The sequence below is a fragment of the Aethalodelphis obliquidens genome, unplaced genomic scaffold (assembly GCF_003676395.1).
Source record: "Aethalodelphis obliquidens isolate GAN/ISIS:26980383/991018 unplaced genomic scaffold, ASM367639v1 scaffold14, whole genome shotgun sequence".
NCBI lineage: Eukaryota > Metazoa > Chordata > Mammalia > Artiodactyla > Delphinidae > Aethalodelphis > Aethalodelphis obliquidens.
Window position 1 is genome coordinate 26,179,650 of NW_020837958.1, and position 19,787 is coordinate 26,199,436.

The window sequence follows — 19,787 nt, forward strand, 5'->3', positions numbered from 1 at the left end:
CGGCTGCCAAAAATAACCAGGGGGGAATTGGAGCTCTCGTGTTGGTCACTGTCGCCAGTGCTATCCTCAACACTTGAGCAGCTGCCAGAAACACAGAGGTGGGGACAAGGTTAGGAGACCCTTCCACCTACCAGCAGCTGGGAGAGACTTCCCAGCCCCCGAGGAGGTGGGCAGTTAAGCATAAAAAGAGTGAATGGGCGTCTCAGCAGGAATCTGGGTAGTGTTTACTTACAAAATTCTCAGGATGGCAGGCATCGCAGAGGACGGGGAGAGCTGCAAACTCACCGAACCTCTCTGTCCTCTGTGTTTCCTGTGGCAGAGGGGACCCGACCCCACCAGGGTCTGGGAGGCCTCCCAGGCTTTCCAGGGCTGATGCCACGGCCAAGGGCAAGCTCACGTCCAGCCCTCAGGAAGGAGCAGTTAGATCATTCCCAAAGGTCTGATTTGCCTTCAGTTGTCAGGGCTAATTATTTTGTGGTCTACAGGAAACTGTTCGGGCTCGATTCATGTCAACGGTGACCAAAAATAAGAGAAACTGCCTTGGACTTGGCACAGGGAACTTTGGATTTCACACGGCTTGCATTTCACAGCGGAGATCTTCCTCACCTCCGCAACCCCTCAGCCCCCGCCCGACTTCCCAGGCTCCAGCCACACGCTTATGAACTCCAACCAGTATTTGACCCATGGGGTTTGTTGTGAACTCATAAATGACTCTCTTTCACAGCGTACATGTGACCCTTCTCCCTCCCCTCCCCCAAGCAACATCCTGATGGTTCCTTCAGAGCCACAGAGTGAAGTGTCTCCGTTTTACAAGCTCTCATTTGAGTACAGTCTGGCTCCAAGGCAGTCTTCCTGAAGTTCATGTCCACCCTCCCCTGATGTCTGGCATTCTCCTTCTCTGCTCCCGGTCTTCACAGCTTCCAAACACGTTAAATTAAGCTCAGGGACACCTGAATAAAACTGCATCCATTCTAAGAGAATCCGCTCAACCCTGAGCTTGAGGTCACTCCATCCTCACAGTTTTTAGCTCAGGTTCCCAATCTCTTTCCCAGCTAACAGCTCACCTTCCAGGGTCTTCATCTGGGAGGCATTTTTTCATCTCTAAGAAAAGGGGTAGAATGCAATTTCCTACCAACGAAATAAATGCCGATGCTACATGTTATGCCTGCCACCATCGCAGAAAATCGTTTCTTACAGAGAGGGAGGAAAAACGAGATGGCTTTAAACTCTCCTTTCTTCTTTCCAGCGCAGGATGACTGACAGTGACAACCAAGTGCTACCACCTTGGAGGGAAGGGGGGCGAGGGGGAGGACGAGGAAGGAAGAGAATGGCTGGGAGGACCCTGTGCAAGGTGTTTTGGAGCAATCGGCTTCCATGTAGAAGTGTAATAAACATCATCTCTCTAAATGTTATTGCACTCTATCACAAAACCCTGCTTTTGAGAAAATACCAATCCTTATTTCATGATATTGTATACAGTGGTAATAGACCAAAACCATTCAAAAGGATTTGTGGCCTCTACACAAAGGCACTAGTATTGAAATCACAGTAAACTTACAAAATTCCTCTTCTACCGCTTGTCTCTTCCTATAATCCTATCCTACTTTTTTTTTTTTTTGGTGCGTATGTGTTTTTATTGTTTATCTATTTTTTTTAAATTTATTTTATTGAAGTATAACCGATTTACAATATTGTGCTAATTTCTCTGTACAGCAAAGTGATTCAGGTATATGTACATTCTTTTCCATTATGGTTTATCACAGGATACTGAATACAGTACCCTGAGCTATACAGGACCCTACCCTACTTCTAATATAATATCTTACACATGGCTCTGAAGGGAGGCTTTGGTAATTATGACCCCATAGCAAATGAGAAGAGAAATCTGACCACCCCTGAATCTGTTAATGCAAAATCAAAAACAGTGCACTTGGTATTGATATTTATCCTGGGAAGTGTCATGTAGGTGGGCTGACATGGGTAGGTTTAGTTTTTCAGCAACAGCGTGGCAGTGTGACACTAAATACAGAAAAAGGGACAACTGCCAACATATGCAAGAAAAGTACTGCTCTACTAACACTGCAATTCTATAGAATTTTCCCTCCAAGGAGCATGGAGTACGTTTCCTTGTCACATCTATGGAGCATTTGATGTATGTAGCACCATTTAAAGTCCATGGTAGGACTTCCCTGGTAGAGCAGTGGTTAAGAATCCGCCTGCCAATGCAGCGGACACGGGTTCGATCCCTGGTCTGGGAAGATCCCACGTGCTGCAGAGCAACTAAGCCTGTGTGCCACAACTACTGAGCCTGCGCTCTAGAGAGCCCACGTGCCACGACTACTGAGCCCGTGTGCCACAACTACTGAGCCTGTGCTCTAGAGTCCACGCACCACAACTACTGAGCCTGCGAGCCACAACTACTGAAGTCTGCATGCCTAGAGCCTGTGCTCTACAACAAAAGAATCCACTGCAATGAGAAGCCCACATACCGCAACGAAGAGTAGCCCTGGCTCGACGCAACTAGAGAAAGCCCGCGGGCAGCAATGAAGACCCAACACAGCCAAAAATAAATAAATAAATAAATAAATAAATAAATAATAAATTAAAAAAAATAAAGTCCACGGCAATTTCTTCTTGCAAGGCTACCCTTGGTACATTTCAATTCACCCATGGGGCTTTCTTTTTAAATGTTAAATTCTGTTAAGGGGAGAAATAATTATAAACAGGTTACCTAGAATATTTCCTCTCTTGTTGATTTTTGTTACAGTCCTATCATTCTGTCAACCAATTTCATAATTTTGATCAATAGTTCTTTGCTGAGTAAGGGAGACTGGGAAAGGAAGAAGATTTTGCCCCCCAGGGGGCATGTGGCCACATTTGGGGTTGTCACAACACTGAGGGAAACTGACATCTAGTGAGCAGAGGCCAAGGATGCTGCTGAACACCCTGCAAGGCACACATCAGTTCCCTCCCAACAAAGAACTATCCAACCCCAAACGTCAGCAGTGCCAAGGGTGAGCAGCCTGAGGGGTATGATTCTTTCAATCACTCAATCAACATCATTGTGCGGATGTCTGTTCTGTGCCAGGCACTGTGCTCGATTCTTTTGACAGTGTTGGGCGAGTCTTCCCCCAAGTCCAGGAGCCCACATTTACATAATCCTTCTCTTTAGGGTCCACAGAGCCCCTCGACATACACCCCCTGACTCCCGTCCATTTCCAGGAGAATCAGAGCATATAAACAAGGGAAGCACTAGGATCTCCCTACATTAGGTGAAGGAGGAGACCTAAGGGCACTAGGAATGCTTTCTCCTAAAGAGGAGATGAAACGGGGGACACTATCCAGATGGCCAGATTGCACTCCCAGAAAATGTAAAACCTGAAAATAAGAACTTGAGTCGTCATTTAAAAGACGATTCATAAGCCCATCAAGAGCCTTGAATTTTTTCCCCTCTACCATGAATTCTCAGCTCACAGAGGAGTTCAAAAAACATTCCTCAAGTTTCAAATCCACTGTTTAATAATGTTCCATTAAGGCTAAAAATCACTCCCGACAAGGCGGCCGAGACCCACGCTCTTTTCATCTGCACCCCAGGAAGGGCACGGGGCTGGGAAGCAGCATAGGGTCAGATGTGGATTCCAAGCTCCCGCTTCACTTGGAATGAGATCAGAAGAGGAGAATGTTTCTTTGATCCACGCTCTCTTGTGATTCAAATTCACCTTAAGGTTTTCTTATAAATACTGTTCAGGTAAACAATCCATCCTCCAGTACGACTGAGGCTGCAAACTCCCACCACATCCCTGGAGGGGACAGGACGGTGGCAGGACCCTGGGGCATCAGCACAGCACAGTGCGGCCCTAGAGCCCATCTTTAACGAGGCTCATGGCTCATATGGGATCCAGACATGCAGTGCAAGATGAGGATAGGATCCTGTTAAAGTTGAGAGGCAGAGTGAAGGAAAAGACTCTTCACCAGCAAAGTATGTAAATACAACGAAAGTTGTTCATTAACACATAGCGGCCAATATAAACTACTTTCCAAAATTAGCTGAAAAAAAAATCTGTGCGAAGTCTGACATTCCAGTGTTGCTGATGGGTGGGGAGGGGCCCTGGGTGAGAAGGCTGTTGTAGTTGTTGCCATAGAAATGGGTCCAAGAACTCTGGAATCAAGCTCCTGGAGTTTACTAGCTGGGGTAGAGGCAGGAAGCTGAGAAGGGGGACAGAACACCGGAGACCCTGGAAGCAGAAAGGAGCTGGATGGAGGAGTGGGCGGAGTAAGGGGACAAACCAAGACCAAGATGTACTTCCCAGAGTTTCCCTTTGTTTGGGGCCATATGTGGCCTCAACCCTGTGTGGTCCATGAACATCCAAGAGAGACAGGCTGCAATTAAGCCTTTCTCCCACTCTCAGCCAGGCTCTCCATTCCAAAGTTGAATAGCTTCTCAACAGTCTCTAAACTTTAGACCTGCAGGGCAATTTCCATGGACCATGTATGTTGTAGCCTATGTCTCCCACATCCAGAAATACATCCCCAAACAGGCCAGGCACAGAGCAAGGAAAATCAAAACAAATGGCAAACAACTGGAAAGAGAAGGGAGGGGGGATCGGAGGCAAATGGAAAACTTCACATTTCAATCATGATTAAGGCTGGACTGGGTCTCATGATAACATAAAATATGCAAACCTCAGAAGCACTGCTGTATATCTCCTCGGTAGCTTAGAGACTGATCAAATACCATCTGTTGTGGCAGTTGTCATGGTAGCATTTTTCTCTGAATACCAGTGTAGCTGAGTGCAAAGCGCATGAAAATGATTAATGCAGACGAAGACCATCTCTACCGGCACTATCGCAGCCCAGGGGAAGATGGGGCTCTGGGCATAATGAGTAAATGGGGTGCTAGTGTTTATGAGTTCAGAGTTTGTCACCGCACCCCTTGAAGGTCTCCTTCCTGAGAAGATGAAGTTGGAAGGGAGACAAACAGATGCTGCATTAAAGTCAGGCATGGTCACAGCCATTTTTTAAAAATCATGAAACGCCTAGAGCTTAAGTAGTGGGAGACCTAGACCCCAGACAAGGCTGAGCGAGAACTTGCAAGTTCCAGGGACAGTAAAAGCACAGTGTAGCTTCTTCTCGAGCCTCTTATCAACACAAACAACTTCCTCCCAGAAGTGTGTGTGATCTTCACACCTGATATTGCTACTTGTCAACAAAAGCAATTATCATTCATTCATTCATTTATCCATTTCTTCATCCATATTTAAGGAGCACCTTCTGGGTGTTAGGAAAGGTGTTGGTACTGGGTATACAGTGGTGAATAAAAGAGACATAATCCCTGACCTCTAGAACCTACAGTCTAATGTAGGGGAACTGGCACTAGATAACCAGGACACCAATAGCATCTGTCATGTACTAAAGGACAGGATCTAGCCTGGGGGGATGGGGAGTCAGGTAAGAATTTAAGGAAGAGATAGCAAGTTGGTCCACAGAGACAGGGCTTTTTGTCTGTTCTGTTCACTGGTGTAGCTCCAAGCACCTAGAAGAGCATGGGGAGCATGGTAGGTGCTCGAAAACGTTTGTCGACTGAAGGGAAATTGGAGCTGAGACGTAAGAGCGAGCTGGGCACCGAGAGTGGGGAAGAGAAGAACATCCCCATCGCAGGGGACCTCAGGCTGGAGAGCTTTCATGCAGGATGCAGCCCAGCATATTCTGAGAACCAAAAGAGCTGGAATGACTGGAGGCCAGTGAGCAAAGGAGAAAAGCAATGAGAGAGGACACACAGCAAAAGCAGAGCGCTGGGCCATATTCAGGAGCTGATGTGGAAAAGGAGAGAAGGGAGAGGTCCTTCCTGTTCTTAAGGAAGCCTTGACACTCCGTTACCATGGCAACAGGAGCCAGGCCAAGCCCTCTGGTCTGAAAGCTGCAGGATGGGCTATGTTGTGTTAGGGATGGATCAAGCAGCGCCTTCAAGGTGGGGCTCCAGTGACATCCAGGCTGGGCACCGAGACAGGGAGGGATGGGAAGGGTAGGGCAGCATCTGTGGTCACACGTACTAGGAAGTCTGTTTCCTATCTAACAAGCCTCCATGCTCTCCTGACACTTCTTCCCCTGACACTTCCCAAAAATAAAAATAGAATAGAAGAAAAAAATAAAAACAAGAAATCCAACCACGAAACCAAGCCAAAATGTCCTTTGGGGAACTGCCCTCCGAAATGCCTGTCTCACCAGTGTTGCCCTTCTGCTCTGCATTCCTAGGGACCACGACCTGATGCATGATTTTCCAGCTTCACTTTTTTCTCTACCTATGTCAGTGTTGGGGTCCAGCAGCATCATATGGTCACTTACATGGTCATGGGTCACAGTATGGTCCGGGAGATGCACATCACCACAGGACAGAGCAGGCAGGGCCCAGACACTGTAGTTTTAATTTTAGAAGGGGACTCCAGAAAAAGGGGAATGTATGCTGGTGCTTCAAATCCGCCCAGGTGGGGAAGCATTCAGGAACATCTTTCCTTGTAAGCCCCACATGCTGCTGCTTACTTGACAGACACAGAAAGCCATCTTTGGCCGGTAGTACAAGGGGCTCCGTACCTTCTGTCCAAGCTCTGGAGATTCAAGCATCAAAGATTTCAGCAAGTCATCTCTAGCTCTCTTGGTGGCTTTGAAACAGAAAGCTTGAGAACGTGGGACTCGGGGGCCGGATGGAGCCTGAGTCCCTCTGTCAGACTGTTTCCCGTGCTGCTTTAATGCCTTGCCCAACTCCTTCCTTTAATTTGGCAATGTTATCCTCCTTATCTTTTATGATATTTATAACTTAGGCTTTCCAAGATGTTGTCAAGAATTCCTTTTTAAAAAAATTTTATAGGAGTCTCTCTGCTGTTACAGCAAATGGGTAAGTCCATATGGATACAAAAAAAGTCTCTCTAGAGGAGAAAAAAAATGCAAAACAAGAATCTCAAATTCCTCCAGTGACTATCTTCTTCCACCTTGCTTCCTACTGCCTAGAATGTTTCATTTCCCTATTATTTCCTGACTTCTTGATTTTTCCCTTGAAACAAAGAGAGAGACCTGGAAGGGGAGCTGTGGCTAACTTCTCAAAGCCAGTCCTCACTCTGGAGGCTCCCAGAATAGAGGCCTACAGTTGAACTCTGCAGAGTACCTGCTTTTGGATACAGCAGTCCTTCTGAGGGTGAAAACTCCTCAGGGGAACAGCATCATCGGAAAGGCCCAAAGGATGCCTCTGTGCGTGTTCGTTCAGCACAGCATTCTGCACGTCATTTCTCCTCCTACAATTTCAGAGTAATGATCCCAAACGTCCTAGCACTCCCAAAAGGGATTATTCCAAGTGGAGGCCTCCATTAGGAGCTGACACAGATGCTAAAAGGGGAGTGATCAGGGCTAAACAGTGATATTTACAGGATAACAAAGGCTTTGGGGTCAGACAGATCTGGGTTCAAATCCTGATTCTGCCATTTACTGAATTATGATCATCAGCAATTTAACCTGATTAGTGACCTCATCTGTAAAATGGGCGTTATAACACCTACCACTCAGGGTGGTGGTGGTTATCGTATGAGAGGATATGTGTATGGTACTTAGTAGGTACCCAATAACTGGCAGTTTTTGTTACTGTGTTGTCAATTCTGATATGAATGTCCCTGGTCAATAGCGCTCAGGCCACGACGTGCTCAAAGCTGTGTCTGGGGTCGGCCTCTGGCAAAACAGAATTAAACGAGCCTATCTGGTCTGCCTTCCATTCCCCTCCTGGGTTTTCCTCTCCATCACCTGATGTGCAACCCCTCTCTTGAAAAGATGCTGATAAACAAATTCACACCAAGGCAGAAGGGCCTGCTACTAGCCTCCCAACATGTCACCTCTCCCGGAGGCACTTGTATTCCACCACAATTATTAAGGAACAGTATAAATTGATACAGATATTGAACTCCACACTAGATTCTGGTTCCCTTAGACTACCCACAAAACCCTAAGAAAATTACTAACTGCTTCAAGCCTCAAATTCATCACCTGTAATACAGGAATGCTGCTAACTATCTCATAGCATTACTGAAGAGTACATGAGATGACATATGTCAAGAGTCTAGTGGTAACTCACACAGACCTTTAAAAAGGCTCTTCGCAGCTAACACCTATCCTTCTCAAACTCTTCCAAAATATAGCAGAGGGAGGAACACTCCCAAACTCATTCTAAAAGGCCACCATCACCCTGATACCAAAACCAGAGAAAGATGTCACAAAAAAAGAAAACTACAGGCCAATATCTCTGATGAACATAGATGCAAAAATCCTCAACAAAATACCAGCAAACAGAATCCAACAGCACATTAAAAGGATCATCCACCATGATCAAGTGGGGTTTATTCCAGGAATGCAAGGATTCTTCAATATATGCAAATCAATCAACATGATACACCATATTAACAAATTGAAGGAGAAAAACCATATGATCATCTCAATAGATGCAGAAATAGCTTTTGACAAAATTCAACACCCATTTATGATAAAAACTCTCCAGAAAGTAGGCAAAGAGGGAACCTACCTCAACATAATAAAGGCCATATATGACAAACCCACAGCCAACATCATTCTCAATGGTGAAAAACTGAAACCATTTCTTCTAAGACCAGGAACAAGACAAGGTTGCCCACTCTCACCACTATTATTCAGCATAGTTTTGGAAGTTTTAGCTACAGCAATCAGAGAAGAAAAAGAAATAAAAGGAATCCAAGTCAGAAAAGAAGTAAAACTGTCACTGTTTACAGATGACATGATACTATACATAGAGAATCCTAAAGATGCTACCAGAAAATAACTAGGGCTAATCAATGAATTTGGTAAAGTAGCAGGATACAAAATTAATGCACAGAAATCTCTTGCATTCCTATACACTAATGATGAAAAATCTGGAAGAGAAATTAAGGAAACACTCCCATTTACCATTGCAACAAAAAGAATAAAATACCTAGGAATAAACCTACCTAGGGAGACAAAAGACCTGTACGCAGAAAACTATAAGACACTGAAGAAGGAAATTAAAGATGATACAAACAGATGGAGAGATATACCACGTTCTTGGATTGGAAGGATCAATATTGTGAAAATGACTCTACTACCCAAAGCAATCTACAGATTCAATGCAATCCTTATCAAACTACCAATGGCAATTTTTACAGAACTAGAACAAAAAATCTTAAAATCTGTATGGAGACACAAAAGATCCCGAATAGCCAAAGCAGTCTTGAGGGAAAAAAACGGAGCTGGAGGAATCAGACTCCCTGACTTCAGACTATACTACAAAGCCACAGTAATCAAGACAATATGGTACTGGCACAAAAACAGAAATATAGATCAATGGAACAGGACAGAAAGCCCAGAGATAAACTCACTCACCTACGGCCAACTAATCTATGACATAGGAGGCAAGGATATACAATGGAGAAAAGACAGTCTCTTCAATAAGTGGTGCTGGGAAAACTGGACAGCTACATGTAAAAGAATGAAATTAGAACACTTCCTAACACATACACAAAAATAAATTCAAAATGGATTAAAGACCTAAATGTAAGGCCAGACACTATAAAACTCTTAGAGGAAAACATAGGCAGAACACTCTATGACATAAATCACAGCAAGATCCTTTGTGACCCATCTCTTAGAGAAATGGAAATAAAAACAAAAGTAAACAAATGGGACCTAATGAAACTTAAAAGCTTTTGCACAGCAAAGGAAACCATAAACAAGACGAAAGACAGCCCTCTGAATGGGAGAAAATATTTGCAAACAAAACAACTGACAAAGGATTAATCTCCAATATATATAAGCAGCTCGTGCAGCTCAATATCAAAAAAACAAACAACCCAATCCAAAAATGGGCAGAAGACCGAAATAGACATTTCTCCAAAGAAGATATACAGATTGCCAACAAACACATGAAAAGATGCTCAACATCACTAATCATTAGGAAATGCAAATCAGAACTACAATGAGGTATCACCTCACACCAGTCAGAATGGCCATCATCAGAAAATCTACAAAGAATAAATGCTGGAGAGGGTGTGGAGAAAAGGGAACCCTCTTGCACTGTTGGTGGGAATGTAAATTGATACAGCCACTGTGGAGAACAGTATGGAGGTTCCTTAAAAAACTAAAAACAGAACTACTATATGACCCAGCAATCCCACTCCTGGGCATATACCCTGAGAAAACCATAATTCAAAAAGAGACATGTACCACAATGTTCACTGCAGCACTATTTACAATAGCCAGGACATGGAAGCAACCTAAGTGTCCACTGACATATGTATGGATAAAGAAGATGTGGCACATATATACAATGGAATATTACTCAGCCATAAAAAGCAACGAAATTGAGTTATTTGTAGTGAGGTGGATGGACCTAGAGTCTGTCATACAGAGTGAAGTAAGTCAGAAAGAGAAAAACAAATACTGTATGCTAACACATATATATGGAATCTAAAAAAAATGGTTCTGATGAACCTAGGGGCAGGAAAGGAATAAAGACACAGATGTAGAGAATGGACTTGAGGACACGGGGAGGGGGAAGGGTAAACTGGGACGAAGTGAGAGAGTAACATTGACATATATATACTACCAAATGTAAAATAAATAGCTAGTGGGAAGCAGCTGCATAGCACAGGGAGATCAGGTCCTGCTTTGTGACCACCTAGAGGGGTGGGATAAGGAGGGTGGGAGGGAGATGCAAGAGGGAGGGGGTATGGGGATAAACATATGCATATAGCTGATTCACTTTGTTATACAGCAGAAACTAACACAACATTGTAAAGCAATTAAACTCCAATAAAGATGTTAAAATGAAAAAAAAAAAGCTCTTCACACAATCCCATAATGGCAGAGTAGTAGACACCCATGGCATCTTCTAAAAGCGAAAGATCATTTGGAATTGTGAGACATTCTGAGATCCACTAAATTATGACACTAGTACAGTCTCTCTATGAATGGGCTCCTTGAAGCTCGAATTCACTTTGTCCCTGTTGGAATCAGTATTTTCTATCTAAAAAGCTCTCAGGTCAAAGTCTCCTCTGCTAAGTTACACAGGAAACCCTACGCCTTAGACAAGTAGTTTTGTTAAGAAGAATCAAACATTTTTTTTGCAGAAAACTTCTGGCTTCACCTACAGAGAAGGATACAAACTCAGATTCCAACTTCTAGACCCCAAACACACAGCTGCCTCTTGAACGAATGGGGAAGAGCAGTGCTTGTCAGAGAATTTCACCCAGGGACGAACTGGGACTTGGCAGCCTCATTCATTTCTGGAAGAGTGATGATTGAGTATTTACTCTCTCCCAGGCCCTGCTCTAAGGGAAGGGGAAACAGTGGTGATGAGACAGTGTGGTCCTTCCCTTGTGGAAAAGACAGCCTCCTGAGCAAGGGCAGACTTTAAGCAAATATCATCCCACTAAACAAAGGTGATACAGGCTGACTTAGACCTATCAGCTCACCTACTGGAAAGCCTGACACTGACTCACTGGGATCTTTTTAGAAGGTCTGGGTGCTTTTTGTATTTTTGCCATATTTCCGTGCTTTAACCCATAAGCCACCACAAAGTCTTCAAGAGGCAGCAGAGCATAAATGCAAAATAGAGCAAAACAGCAGATCCCTGATACACCCCAAGAGTGCAGTAAATCCTCAGTTTTGGAGATACCACTAGAGTCTATCATTTCACCCACAAAACCAACACATATAAAAGAACAGGGCAATGGGATACTTAATCTGTAGATGAAGGCCAAGAGTTATACACTTGGCTCACCAGCTTGGTGACCAGTTCCCTCACATCAGCCTGTAAAACTCAGTTTTGTGGCTCAGCCAACTTGCCAATGTCTGCAGCTTATGGTCCTTCCGGGTTGCTCATGAGTGACTGATCCATGGATTCCTACCCCGCAATTCCAAGGATAGCATGATGTACCTAAGTGCAAGATGCCTCCTGGCAGCATCGATAAGCAGGGGAGCAAAGCCAAGCAGGTAGGTTTAAATGCTTTAATACTCAATTCAGGATCCTATAAGACTTTGCTCTCTCACTGTGATGGTGGCCGGAAGGAAGCCAACTGTTCTATCATCCTCTCCTTGTATGTATCACCTGTAGTGTTCATTTCTGCAGGAGATTTAATTCAAAAATCGCTATTAAAAATATAAAAAAAGAAATGGCATATTTCGGAATTCCCTGGTAATCCAATGGTTAGGACTCCATGCTTTCACTGCAAGGGCCTGGGTTCAAGCCCTGGTTGGGGAACTAAGATCCCACAAGCCATTCAGTGTGGGCAAAAAAAAAAAAAAAAAAAAAAAAAAAAAAATCACCATTGTTTACACTCTAATTCCAGATGCTGCTAACAATTACCATATGCCACGCATAATACTAGGACCGTTCACATACATTACACTTCAATCCATTTTTTAATTTCAAAAGCTGTTTGTAGGTATAGCTAAAGAGTTGAGCCTGAATCATAGCCTCCTAGTGGACATTAATATAGAATTTGGGAGATTTTCCAAGCAGTACACAAAATACACCAAGAAACTAGATTTGGCCAATAGTTTCAAATTCCAAAATCTGTGATCAAGGCAAAGAGCTACTTGCCAACCAAAAATTATATGAGATTAAAAGTAAGGAAGAATATCATCAAGAATTAAAGTGACTCTCAACTCTACTTACTGCCACAGCCAGAATGTCAGAGGTGTGGTCAAAGTCACTGAAAGAGGAGAACAAACAAGACAAGGAAGGTCTTTATTACAGGATATCCTTGAGATTCCCAAGGCTACAAGACGGTTAATGCACCTGTGAAGAAATAGTGACAATTCTTGTATATAATGCGAACCTGTTACTCATCCCATCCTTGTCAAGTATTCAGCTGAACCAGATAAAACTGCCATTTTTGTAGGTAAAAATGGTTACACACTGGCCATTTCATATGGTTCTACCTGTAATCAATATATTAGGAAGATGCTTCCCTCCAAAAGCTAAAATCATACTGCCAGGTGATTATAAAAATAGAGCACTCTATAGCCACTGATAAACAAAGCATCTGTAAATTCTGAAACTCAGAATCAAATCTCTGCAAGTGTCTCTCAAAGGAGTTTCAAAAGACCGATGATGATACACTTTGATTTATATATATAAAGTCAGAAGAAACACCCCATTCACAAGCTAAGCCCTTAAAGGCCCTTTGCTTCAGTTCTAAGAATTTCTTCTGCACCATCCCCTGACAGAAGCAAAGTGGGGCAGGGCAAGACTTTCATTCCAAGCTGATTCATCTCAAAACTTCCCATAAAAGGCAAGCACTAGTCGTCCTTCACAATAGTGAAGGGTAGCCCAGGTCACCTACCCTTCTCCTCTTGCCTTCCTGTTCCTTCAGGGGGAAGTGTGAGAAAGATGAGATTTTCGTCAGGTTCTGACACCCTATGCAACTCTACATGACTGTTACCACATTCGCACCAATGTGGGAATCTACTCCGTAGGAAAAGCCAACTCATGCCACAGGGTCGTGATCGGCATTGTGATGCCACCATCACAAAGAGGAAATTTTAAAAGGGGAGATGGAAATCAAGGATTTCCCAGGACCAGAGGTGAAGTCTGGGGAACCATAGGTTTCTCAGAGCTTCTTGGCTCTCTTTGAGCAAGGTACTTAATTTCCCCAAGCCTCGGTTTTCCTTTCAGTAAAATGGGGATAATTATCATTTTCTTATCCCTCCCAAGAAACTAATATTTACACTCTTAGAAAACACGAAACACTGGGCTAGATTCTTTTCTGTATATTATTATTTCAGTTATTTTTCACCTTTCAGTTAGATGAGTTAGCTTTTTTATTTTTTTTTTACATTTATTTTTGGCTGCGTTGGGTCTTCGTTGCTGCGTGCAGTCTTTCTCTAGTTGCGGCACGTGGGGGCTACTCTTCGTTGTGGTGTGCAGGCTTCTCTTGTTGCCGAGTACAGGCTCTAGGCACACAGGCTTCAGTAGTTGTGGCACGCGTGCTCTAGAGCACAGGCTCCGTAGTTGTGGCACACGGGCTTAGCTGCTCCACAGCATGTGGGATCCACCCAGACCAGGGCTTGAACCGGTGTCCCCTGCATTGGCAGGCGGATTCTTAACTACTGTGCCACCAGGGAAGCCCCGATAAGGTAGGTATTATCATCACTCTCCCGATGGGGAAATCGAGGCATAGAGCCTTCCTAAAATCACGGTTTTAAATGGCACAGTTGCAATTCAAACACTTACTGGAAAATGTTTTGTAAGCTCTGAAGTCTCTACACAGACACGGGGCATTAACAACCGAGCAGCGACAGCTTCACTACTGCTGAGGAGGAGAAAAATGACCTCCCTGTTTTGTCATTTCCCTGGCCCTCCAGTAGTAATACAAGGCAAGTCATCAATCCATCTAAACTAAACCCAATCATTACATCAGAAAGACAAAGGGCACTTCGCAGAGGAAGGAGTGACTTCTCCCACATCCTTCTGGACATGTTTTGTGGAAGATATTTATGTTCTTTTACAGTGTCTGAAATCTTCTAGGGCAGGAATTATTTAAACCAATATAAACATTACAGGCATTATTTTGATGTCAAAATGCTCCCATAACAGGGATTTTTTCAAACTACCATATGCCAGTCTTTAGAATTCCTGAGGAAGTTCATGATATTTATAAGAATACAATGGTTTGGGGGTCAAAAACCTCAAATGTGTGCAGGGGGTAGGCAGGCAAAAACGAAGTAAAAGAGGCTGGGTATAAGACAATAGGGAATGGTGAGGAGTATGACTAACGCAGTCTACACCTACCTAAAGAGGACAGCTGTTATCCAGTTTTAGCCAATTGTTGCCTGTGGAGTGCCGATCCAGTACTGTCAATTTTTTTTTTCCCTAAAAAAAGCTGGAAGCTCATTGCTTGTGAAGTGTATTGATTTTCATCGAATGGTTGGCAACTGTTTAGTTTTTGTTTTAAAAGGTCTTTTGGGACCTGAACTCAGCTTGTTGGCCACTGTTCTCTTCTCTTTGCTTAAGTAAGCACACTGGCTTTCACCTACTGACCAGTTCCCAACACGCAGACACCACAGGCTAACTATGCCTTACCAAAGTGCCAACAGGAATTCCTGGCTAAGTTCTAGTTCATGGGAAAAAAATAAAAAATAAAAAAGATGCATACCAAAACACCCCTTTGATGCTAGGCTGAAACATAAGAACCCCATGAAGACATATGCAGGGAGATGGATCCAAGCATGAAGCCAGATGGCTTTTATATAAACCACAATCTACATGGTTATAAATCACCATCCAATTTCTCTTTCAGCTCAAGATCTGAAGCTATTCTCTCCCCACCCATCCACATACTTGCTTTAACCTTACGGGGCACCACATGTTCCCACTCAAAATGCCTCAGTTTCAAAGTAGGTGTAATGGGGATTTCTTCAGTCAATACTCGCTGAGCGTCCACCAGATGTCAGGTGGTATGGGCAGATGGAGAGATGAGACCCCGCCCTCAAAGAAGTGAACGTCTGGTGGGATGCAGGCAGTTAAGGACAATGTGCTAAAGGATATTATTCAATGGAGGAAACCAAGGGTCACAGAGCTTAAGTGAACTGGAAGAGGTAGAGAAGACACTTGCAAACTCCAAGACCACAGCTGCAGACACAGTTCAGATCCTATCAACTTAGAACTTACCACAGTTCTCAGACAAGAGGATGTCTAAGGCGTCCTCGTCCTTCCAAAAAGTAAACTGATTGGTTCATTCAAAATATTTAGTTAAACCTTATTGTGGTGATCACAACATATACAAATGTTGAATCATTATGTTCGTACACCTGATATGAATGTGATCGTATACGTCAATTGTATCTCAATCAAAAATATATAGCGTTCCTCAAAAATTAGTTAAAATTAAATAAACCTTTAGAGAGATTAATTTTTAAAAATTTAAAGAACTTTGCAAACTGATAGATGTTTAAGTGCATATTTGCACAGCCATATCCCAAGAGAAGTTTTTTTTTTATTCGGCTCTAAGATAAGGTTGGCAAAGTAAGGTCACCAAACCAGGAGCTTCAGCATCACCCATGACCTTGTTACAAATGCAAATTCTCCAGCTCCTTCCCAGACCTACTGCATCAGAAACTCTGCGGGTGGGGCCCAGTACTGCTTGAACAAGCCCTCCAGGTGCTTCTCCTACTCACTAAAGCTGGAGCCCAGTGGCTATAGTTTTGCCAAACCTCCAAACGCTCCTTCCCTTTCTAATGAAAATAACCTGTTATCACTTCCATACACTTTTATAAAAGATTGGATTTGGGAATTTCTTGGTTTAGGATTACTTAAGTTTCTTGATAGCATTTTAAAGTGCCTAGTATTTCACATATGAAACCTTGAGGGGTACCATCGCCCCACTCTCTGGGAAGCTCCCAGACGGCCGGACCATTTATTGTTTGGCTCATTCACCTGAGAAAGATTAGCTGAGCGTTTCCAACGTACCTAGCACTAGGCCAGGTGCTGGAAATATGGAGCTTTTCGCTGAACTAAAAGATAAAGAAAACACTCTATGTGTACTACAAAGCTTTGACGGGATTACCTAGCATATGAAATATAAGTCTCTCATAAAGTGTGTTTAAATGTCGTATTAATTACAAGACAGACACACATTAGTTAGGGAGCACAGTCCTTACTCCCGAGTTTACATTCACATCGGGAATACCGCGTATCCGCTTCTAAATAATAGACGAAACGGCACTTGCCACTCCCGGCATCTGAGCTCAGTACCTGAGGCAGCCCATGATATGGTCACAGTGCTGGAAACTAAATGTGGGCCTCTGTCTCCGCACACTTCTTTGCAATGACCTGCAGTAAATGTACAGATGGGCAGAACTCCATTCCAAAGTGTTCTATCAAGGGAGGCAACTTCCAGTCAACTCAGAAACTTAACAGGCACACAGTGGCAAAATGAGCCTCGGCTATAAACCCAAACAGCTTGCTAATACAGTCGGCGTTACTTTGCTTGAATCCCAGAGTGTATTAGTTTCCTACTGCTGCTGTAACAAATGACCACAAACTTAGTAGCTTAACACAACATAAATTTATTATCTTAAAATTCTGGGAGGAAAAAAAAAAATAAGGACTTCCCTGGCTGTCCAGTAGTTAAGACTCCATGCTTCCACTGCAGGGGGCACAGGTTCGATCCCCAGTTGGGGATCGAAAAAAAAAAAAATTCTGGGAGGTCAGAAGTCCAAAATCACACACCACTGTATATAAAATAGATATCTAATAAGGACCTACTGTGTAGCACAAGGAACTCTACTCAATACTCTGTAATGGCCTCTATGGGAAAAGAATCTAAAAAAGAGTGGATGTATGTATATGTATAACTGATTGGATCAACTATGCTCCAATAAAAATTAAACAAAAAAAAGAAGTCCAAAATCAAGTTTCAGTGGGCTAGATCAAGGAGTCCGCAGGGCTGCATCTACTCTGGAAGCTCTAGGGGAGAATCTGTCCCCTTGTCTTTTTTATTAGCTCTGGAGGCCACCTGCATTCCTTGGCTCATGGCCCATTCTTCCATCTTCAAAGCCAGACAAGTAGCATCTTCCAACCTCATTCATTCTCTCCCTCTCCCCTTCCCCCACGCTCCCCATGTTCCCTCCCTCTCTTCCTCTCTCTCCTCTGACCTGCTTCCATGTTCCACGGTCCATCTTCTCTCTCTCACCTTCCTGCCTCCCTCTTAGAAGGATCCTTGTGATCACATTGGGCCTGCCCAGATAATCCAGGATAATCTTCCTGTCTCAAAATCCCTAACTTAATCACCTCTGCAAAGTCCCCTTTGTCATTTAAGAGAACATATTCACAGGTTCCGAGGATTAGAATGTCGAAGTCTTTGGGGGTCCATTGTTCAGCCTACCACACTGGTACCTACTTTTTGAATGTGAAAAGCCTTTTTAATGCACAAGTTAATAGTTAGGAAATACGTGACTTGTCAACAGAGAAGGGAATGACAGTCTAATGTGCTCTCTTCATGAGCCAGGTGCTTTTAATACCGTCTCTCATTCATCCCTGGCAACCCTGGGAGCAACTTCCATAATTATCTCCCTTTTACAGAGAAGGAAAGAGACTCGGATTTTCAGTAACTTGCCCAGCACACCGGCCCAGTATGTGAGACCCAGGTCTGCCTGATTCCAGAGTCCATGCTTATTCTTTTTAATCCCAAATCTCCTTGCCATGATGGAATGCCTCATCCCAAAGCTCTGCCCTTACCTACATGAGGAGACAGTATTACAAATATAATTTTTGCACCTCCACGTCAGTCATTTTCTCTTCTTCCATCTATTTCCTTATATGTAGGATAGCATAACAGTTAAGGGAATGGACTCTCGAGCCAGGCTTCCAGGGTTCAAACCCCAGCTTGTCGCTTACTAGCTGTGCGACCTGAGGAAACTTACTAAACCTGTCTCTGCCTCAGTTTCCTCACCTGTGAAGTGGAAATAATAAAGGTACCTGCTCTCATAGGGTTTTATGAAAATAAAACCAGTTATAATGCAGATAAAATGTCTAAAACATTGCCCCAATGTACTGTATATGTATTTGCTATTAATATTATATAAAAACCCGGACAGAATCAGGGACAAAGGCAATAACCCTAGGCTCTACAGCATGAGGGGGAAAGAACGAGATGTTCTTCAACGTGCCTCACATTTGGCCCCTGGCAGAGCACAGCAAATGGCATCAGGGTCCAAGTTCTCCATACCCTTTAACGGAATGAACAAAATATATTTCTTACTGCATAGGGTTGTTATGAGAATAAAGTGAGTTAAAACATGTAAATCACTTAGAACAGTAATTATCTTCATTTTTATTATCAATGTTAATCATCTCTGGTAATTGTAAAGATGTCTAAACATGCTTACCTCAAGCAACATAAAAGAACTCAGTAAACGAAAAATTAGCTGCCATGTTCTATTTGGATCCTCTGGATAAACCAAGGGAGAAAAGAATTAAGAGGAGGAAAGACACTTCTAGAATAGTGCTAAATACCCATTTCTTAAATCCCATAAAGAACTTCCAAGTGAACACCCAGCGCTCAAATCACTGCTCAACAGTAGATAATGATATGAGAATAACAGTATGTTATAATCCTCTAGCCCCATGGACACATCCAGGCCAGCTCCCTCTTTGGTCTTTCCATCTGTCCACCCATCCACCCAACATTTATTAACCACCTACTATATGCTAGTCATCTAAGTGATAGGTGCTTAGATCCTCAGGTGAAAGATACAGCATCTCCTTCAAGAAGACAACTGAACAGACAACCACAAAGAGCAGGTTATGAGACATGCTTTCACACCTGGGAACACAAGGGACAAAAGGCACCTAATTATCTCAGTTACTTGAGTTAACAGTTAACCTGAATATTCAAGGTTACATTTGCCCAGGTGGGACAATCATCAGGTCTTCCTCGCAGACTGGACAGCTTGCATCAAAGTACAAGGCACGAAAGTACAGGGCCTGCTTGGGGCACCCCAAGTTCCAGTATGGCTGGGGGTATAGAGTTTGAGTGGCCAAGTGGCAGGAGATGGTGGTAACTAGATTGTGAAGGCCCTTCTATTGTGTGCTCAAGAGTATGGAGAGGTAAATGGGGAGCCAATGATGGTTTTGAACAGAGAGGTGACCAAAGAAGTAAGAGACAGACATGGAGATGGCCGCCATCTTTGAAAGAGAATGTCAGCCACAACACATGCAGTGATGCTGGATGTGCCCCCTGAATGGGAAGCAGTGGATG

At 43.4% G+C, this 19,787-nt stretch overlaps 1 protein-coding gene across 13 annotated transcripts in view; it reads right to left on the reverse strand.

Moving 5' to 3' along the window:
- Positions 1-19,787, reverse strand: part of NAV2 (neuron navigator 2) — an 856,213-nt gene that overhangs the window by 235,909 nt on the left and 600,517 nt on the right. The gene's annotated exons all lie outside the window — the stretch shown is intronic.